The sequence below is a fragment of the Lycorma delicatula genome, chromosome 1, assembly GCF_047948215.1.
Source record: "Lycorma delicatula isolate Av1 chromosome 1, ASM4794821v1, whole genome shotgun sequence".
Taxonomy (NCBI): domain Eukaryota; kingdom Metazoa; phylum Arthropoda; class Insecta; order Hemiptera; family Fulgoridae; genus Lycorma; species Lycorma delicatula.
The window spans coordinates 133,444,759-133,452,481 of record NC_134455.1 but is presented as its reverse complement, the minus strand read 5'-3'; the positions used below and the strand labels follow the sequence as shown (position 1 = coordinate 133,452,481).

Here is a 7,723-nt window from a genome sequence, read left to right as displayed (position 1 = left end):
TATCGTGATTTGTAATTGACAGATAAATACTTTATACACCAGAAAAGCATTAGCTGATAGTCCATTTTTTCTTTGAATTTAAGGATATAACAACTTTTATGATATTCAGCTGTGTTATTTATATACAAATTTTTTTTTAAGGCAGCAGAACAACTGATGGTTTTACTATAATACATTTGCTATAGAGAATGAAACACAGAATGTCAAACAGAGAATTTAACTACATGGAATAGATTTTTGATAATTAAATTAATGAATTGGGATTTATTAACATTTTGGTTGTAGTACCGATTTTGTATGTTTTTATGAACATTTATGGTGAGGCGACCTATTCTCCCACCAATTTCCATTTTGTATGTTACAGGACCTAGGCAATAGGTAAAAAAAGGTAAAATTTACAGTCATGTTGGTGCAACATCACTTCTATGAATATAGTTCTATGAACAACTGACAAATAGTGTTAGAAGAGACAAAAGTAAAAAAATTACATACATTAAAAAAAAAGCAAACCAATATGTTAATATGGAAAAAAGATTATCAATCTCTAAGATTTTTTTCTTAATTTTTCTTTAACTTGCCAAAGTAAAAATATTTTGATATTTAATGGCCACAGAAATCTTCTATTAATGCAATTGTTGAACCAATAAGAGTCATATATATTTTATGGTTTTTTAGTGACATAGGGAGAGAACTGAAGAAATCTCAATCAGAAACTCTTGTGTAAATCTGTTATTAAGAATTTGACAAGAAATTTAAAATCAAAATAAGTTTTTATTTTTGTTCAGTTGTTTAAATAAATAAATATATATATTTATATACTGAGTGTCCCAAACAAATGTATATGCTCTTTGAGTGGTTATAGTTAGAAACCAAACAGGGGTAGGAACAATAAAACCATATCAATTAATAGTTAAAAGATCTGTTTTTCACTGTTGTCACTCACTGCAAGATTGTATGCTATTTATGTTTTATAATAAACATGGCTAAAATTCAGTTGTCTTTTACCAATACATGTGGCTTTTGAAGAGTTATTGAAAATCTGAGAATGTTAAAGAAGTTCAAAGATGTTGAATAATGGAATTGTTCAACATCGTACAAGAGTAGCAATTGCAAGAATTCATAATATCTTTGAATCTACTAGAACAGAGGAAAATGTAAACAAGGGGCACGGTCTGGTTGAAGAAAAACCTCTATGGGTAATGAAAATGCTACTTTATTAATACACACACCATTACACAATCTCCAAAGAAATCTCCAGCAATGTGTTCATAAGACTGTATTAAAAAACACAGTATTCTTTGAACACTAAGAAAGAATAAAATTCTAATAAAATAGAATTCTAAAAATAAAACTATAAGATAGAATTTTACGAGCTAATAAGTGGAGATCATACAAGCCAAGACTTTCTCATGCATTAATAGAAGATGATCTAGACAGATGAGTACAGTTTTGTGAATGAGCTGGGAAAAGTGTGAAATAAATGAAGGGTTTGAAGATTTAATTATATGGTCTGATAAAACCAGTTTTAAGCTTAATGGAACAATTATTAGACATAGTAGTATATATTAGAATAACGCAAATTCAAATATAATTGAATATTATTTGTTAATTTACCAAACCTAACAGACATATATGATATAGTTTATCTTCTAGTGATATTGTTGAGACATTCTTCTTTGAAAGGACTGTCCCTGACATCTTTCAATTACAAATGCAACAAAATAACATTATTCCAACTTTATACAATCTTTTTTGTTGATTAAAAAGTGTACTACTTTCAACAAGATGGGGCTCCATTCCACTATCATAATAGAATTTCTTGACAATATCTTTTCTGAATGATGGATAGGATGAAAAGGAAGGGCTTCAGAGTTCTCAGATTCCAAACTTAAAGCTCATTTACTTCTTTCTTGGGGGTGTTTTGAAAGACACCCCCAAGAATACAAAACCTAAGAATACTGAGCAGCTGCAACAAGAAACTGAAAGTGCAGTTATCAGAATACTTTGTCTACAGTACAGTTAACATGTCACTGTGCATTAAATTGATGTTGAAGGTGATGTTAATTGTGTACATTTATAAATTTATGTTAAAAAACCACAACAATATCATGTATTTAATTATTTTCAAGTGCACAGATTTTCTATTTCTGTAGCTTTGTTTAACATGTACTAACATGTTATCAAATAATTTCCATCAACTCCTTTTAAATTATTATTTTTTTAATAGATTATAGTTTATATTTATTTAATATTTTCACATATTTACTTATAAATACAGTCTTGTGTAAATTAATATGAACAAGAGGTAATTTTTAGTTAGTTATGTTGTATCACTGATTCTAGATGTAGTACAGCTGATTCCCTCCATTTCAAGTACTGGCTGAAAATATCATGTTTGTTTTGAGAGGTTATGTGTATCGTTTACCAATTTTATTTTACTTCCTTCTAGTGTAAGTGATCTTGTAATTTCATTAATTCATTTAGAAAAGTAGCAATATGGATTTAACTCCTAAGAAAAGAAGCAATATAATAACACTCAATGAACATACTCATATTACTCAAAGATAGATAGCAGCAGAGTATAAGATTAGTCTAGAAGTAGTTAATAACACAATTAGACAAAATCTTGAGATGGGTGCAATTTCATCTTAATGAAAAGATTGCTGTAGAAGAAAATATTAAACCACCTTAAAAAATTAAAAACCATCTTAAAATTTATCTTCAAAAAAGTAGTTTTGAGTTACAAAAAGACTTAGAATCAGCCGGTGTGAAAATTCACAATTCTACTGCATGAAGAATACTTCTGGAAAGTAGTGAAAAGCACAAAGGTCTATAAGAAAACAACTTCTCTTGAACACCATGAAGAAGAAAAGGCTTCTTTGGGTCAAAAAATACAAAAACAAGTGCTGAGACTTGGAGAAAAGCCCTTTTCTCTGACGAGAGTCATTTTCTAGTTCAAAGTGTAAGTGTGTCATAAGTGCGAACATGCGATGATGAGCGGGTTTCACAGAAACTGTAAAAATAGTCTAGCTGTAGTTAAGAAGATAAAACAAATTGTAAAGCATCCTTTAAAGAAGATGTTTTGAGGATGCTTCAGTTACTTTGGACCTAAAGCTTTACTACCCATCTCTTGGATGATAATTATTATTGGAAAATAGGGATCTACCAGAACTTCAAAAACTTGCAAGCCTACTTCGAATTGCAAAAGCTGTTTTCAACAAGATTTGGCTCCCTGCCACTCATCAAAGGAAGTTAAGCTTTTCATATCTCAAAAAGGGATTCAATGTTTGAACCGGCCTGGATATTCACTAGACCTGAACACAATTGAAAATTTGTTGGCAATTGTGAAGAATAGACTGAGAAAAATGGATTGCACTACCAAAGAAAAGAAGATTTGTGCTGTGATAAAGGTGTGGTTTCATGATCAAGAGATTAAAGAAATATGTAAAAAAACTTACTTAAAAGAATTGAAACGGTTATTAAAGTACAAGAAGAACATATTAGATACTAAAAAATACTGTAATAAACACTGAACATGAAGTACAGTGGAAATCCAGTGGAAGTACAATAAGAAGTAGTAGGGCATTCTTTATATGTAGTAATTTTGATTATTTTTGAAAATATACTCTTCACATTAATTTGCAAAAGACAGTCAGATATTTAATGATGCTTCTCTGATAAATATTAAACATTCCTGATAAATAATTAATAATTATTATAATAATATATTTATATTTATAAATAATATTACATAGCAAGGATAAATATTCCAAGGAAAATGCTAGAGCAGTTTTATCTTTAATCTATGGTATAGCATATTACCCGATCCTGCCATAATCAGAATAATACATAATTATTTACAAGGTGAATAAAATATTAATTTAACTATTATCATATGCTTTAACTGCTGAAGGAAGCATTAGTGATGGGAAAATTGAAAGACTTTTTTAATGAAAAAGTCTATCATTAAACACTTTAGTTTATCATTTTAAGTTTATCATTAAAAACTTTTTTAATGATCGTTTTCTGTTTCACAAATGAAAATTATTTTGAAAAATAAGTTTTGGAAAAATTCTGGTTTATATTTGACTCTTACATCTTTAACTGAAAATAAAATAGAAATTAGTAAATTAAATAAAGAAGAAAAAAAAACAGTTTTATCAGAGATTTATAATTAAAATATAACTTATACATACACATCTTTCATATATGTTATTTATACATTTAGAATAAAAATTTACTCAAATAATTGTAATAGTTAAGTAAAATAATATACTTAAATTACAACAGATAAAAGATAAATTAAAAAAAAAAAACACACAACATTTAATGTATAATAGATGAATGAAAAATTGAAACATGCATACATATAAATCACACAAAAAAAATATTTTGTACCTTATAACAATTTTAAGGGTTTTTTTTTTTTTAATAATCAAAACATATTTTTAATTTAGAGATTAATATAATAATATTTACCACTGATAATAATATACAACTTTTTTTTTAAGAATTTAAAAACAATTATTATTCTAAGGATTTTTGGTTAACAATCACACCAAATTAAATATTTTTAAAAACATAAAATTCACTAAAATGAATTTGCATGTCTTATATAGTGAGATTACTTTATTGTACACATCATGATACTATATACTACAATTTCACTATGGACTATAATACATAAATACTTACATTTGATTTAATTCATGGAAAGTTTTAGTGATGCACAATTGTTAATATTTTACAGACAGTGTTGGAAAAATTCACCATTTTTCTGACGGCAGGTATGTTGCAAACCCTTTGCAACATATCTTTTTGAGATGAATTCCATTAGCTCTGATGTCCTACGAAAAAATATGGTACAAAGGGTTTGGACCTGCCTTCAAGAAAATGATATGATATTTCCAACAAGTTGCTGTCCAGTTGTACATAACATTCCATGAATCAAATGAAATGTGAGTATCTCTGTATTATAGTCCGTAATGGAATTATAGTATCTAGTATCATAATGTGCACAATAAAATGTATTTCACTGTACAAAAACAAAGCTAGATATATTAAAAATGTTATTACATGTGACAATATTAATCATAAATACTATTATAAATAATAACACTTTTCTACATTACAAAAAAAAGAGAAAAACAAAGGTTAACGGTTTTTTTTTTAAATAGTGCAGAAATGTGACAGCTTCTTATGTAAAGTTCTAAATAAAGAAATCTGCAGTCGGGAAAAATAAACAGTCTTGTACTTATCCATGAAGTAAATAGATGATTAATTAATAAATACTGACACATTATTACTATTATTGTTTAATTAATTTATATTTAAAAACAAAAAATTAAAAACATGTAGTAAAATAAGACTGAGTAAACCATTTAAATGTAGCTACCAAATTTCATAATTTCTTTAAGAAATCACTGCGCTCAACTGTTGATACAATTTTTTTTTGTAATATTTATATAAACAACATAAAAGATGAGTTCCTGAAAAAAAAGAAGAAAACTGAGTTCATATACCATTTTACAACCAAATTATATAAAACTATTTGATTTTACATAATAATAGTTGCATCAGAAAAACTATCAAAAATATTTCTGACAATGTTTGCAACATTTATGTTCAGATTAACATTTAACACCATTATAAAAATATTTATTCTGTTCACTACATTAATAATATTATATCGATAACATTAGTAAGTGATAAATATCCTACTTCTATAAGAAAATCAAACTCAGAATTTGTGAGTGAATCAAGGAAAACCATAGTAAGACCTTTATCAAAGCAGTATCATAAAATAAAAAATAAATTATAAAATAAAATCCATCAATCTGAAAAATTATATATTAAATATTTTAAACATAAACATATAAAAAAATACAAAAAAAAAACAAAATAAATTACAAAAATATATTTGATTACATCTAAAAAATTATTTTTTAAAAAAGCTTTTATTTAACTAATATTAACATTAACATTAATAACAAAAGGAAACAAATTAGAAAACCCCTCTATAAAGTAAAAAATAAGAATTAAATCAAATTGAGAATTTTAAACAAAAAAATATAATATATTAACAAATATAAAAATGCAGTGAAAACTAAAAACTAAATTATATAAATAACTAATAAATAACCAATAAATAAAAAATAAATAAACGCAATAATTATTAAATTTAAAAATTAAAAGTAATGAAAATATTTAGTTAAAAGCGTGGCACAGTATTTATAATTTATTTAAAACAACACAACATTTATTTTTACAACAATTAATTTTCATTTTCATTTTCAATAATGACGCGAGGAGGCAGTAAGGTCTGCTGAAACCTCCCCAGTTGAGACTGACTAGCTACAAGTAACAATCTGGGAAAATGCACCCACTCGCTTTCTTTGTACATGTTCTCACATAGTTCATCTTCGAATTCTGCTTGTAATCGAAGCCAAATTGAACGCACTCTTTCCGCTAAAAGTTTCATTTTAATTAATTATGAATTTTTATTTAATGAATTCATAATTACGATTACAATTATAATAATGATAATAATTAATAATTTTTCAGATTACTGTCAAAATGTAAATAACTTTGTGCAAGATTTCTAAATTTAATTTTTATTTTTAATCTTATTAACCCTTAAAGGTCATCTTGGTGCAAATTTGAACCGTCAAAGAATTAAAACTTGGGTTATTTTATTACAGATAAATAAAGTATATACATATACTAAAAAATATATTAAACAAAAAATCATTAAAAAAAAAATATATTTTAAAATACAGCAAATGTCTATAAATACTTATTTGAAAACATTGTTATAAAAAACTGTGCCACGCTTAAATTTAACTAAATATTTTCATTATTTTTAATTTTAAAATTTATATAATTTATTTTTTAATTTTCAGTGCATTGTTAATATATTATATTTTTTTGTTTAAAATTCTCAATTTGATTTAATTCTTATTTTTTACTTTTTAGAGGGTTTTTCTAATTTGTTTCCTTTTTTATAAATGTTAATATTAATATTAGTTAAATAAAAGCTTTTTTAAAAAATAATTTTTTATATGTAATCAAATATATTTTTGTTTTTTTAAGGCTAAAAAAAAAGTAAAAATATTTATTTATACACATCAAAGTTACATACATGTGCCAAATTTCAATCATTTTCATACGATAGTTCATGAGAAATGAAAATTTTCAACTAAATGCATGAATTTAGCGTAGGGGTAGCGCGTGGAGGCGTGGGGGTGGGTCATATCAAATTCCGATACCGTAGTGCTGTATTGTCATCGAAGTTACATATGTGTACCAAATTTCATTGATTTTATACGATAGATCAAAAGATATGGCAGTTGCAAGGTTCGATTATTCCTAAGGCAAGTTTAATTAAAGCTTTTAAATAATATTAAGGTATTCATTTGCATGAAGATAATATTAAAAAAAAACTACAAAGTATTTAAAATTTAAAAAGTATTAAATGAAAATCATTTGAACAAATATTTACTGGTATGTACTCACTGCATAGAGATGCAGAAAATTCAGTTTTAAAAATATTTTTTAATTAGTATTTTTTAAAAATTCATCAAAAGAATAACATTGTTTTAAATCTTTATATTACTTAGCCTACTGGGCTGGTCTAGTGGTTAACTCATTGCAAAATAAAGTCTAATGTTTAACAGCTGATTTTCAGTCAAAGGTTCTGAGATTCAAATCCTAAAAAGCTAGT

The 7,723-nt window shown here is 25.8% G+C and overlaps 1 protein-coding gene across 14 annotated transcripts in view; it reads right to left on the bottom strand.

Moving 5' to 3' along the window:
- Positions 1–4,403: 4,403 nt before the first annotated feature.
- EndoA (SH3 domain containing GRB2 like, endophilin-A) overlaps positions 4,404–7,723 on the bottom strand; it is a 478,525-nt gene continuing 475,205 nt past the window's right edge. For 8 of the 14 annotated variants that reach the window (XM_075361385.1, XM_075361481.1, XM_075361412.1 and 5 more), the window contains one exon: positions 4,405–5,489. The gene's annotated coding sequence lies outside the window, so the exon portion shown is untranslated. Of the gene's footprint in view, positions 5,490–7,723 lie in introns of all 14 variants that reach the window. The other 6 variants (XM_075361438.1, XM_075361454.1, XM_075361496.1 and 3 more) reach the window with 3 other exon arrangements.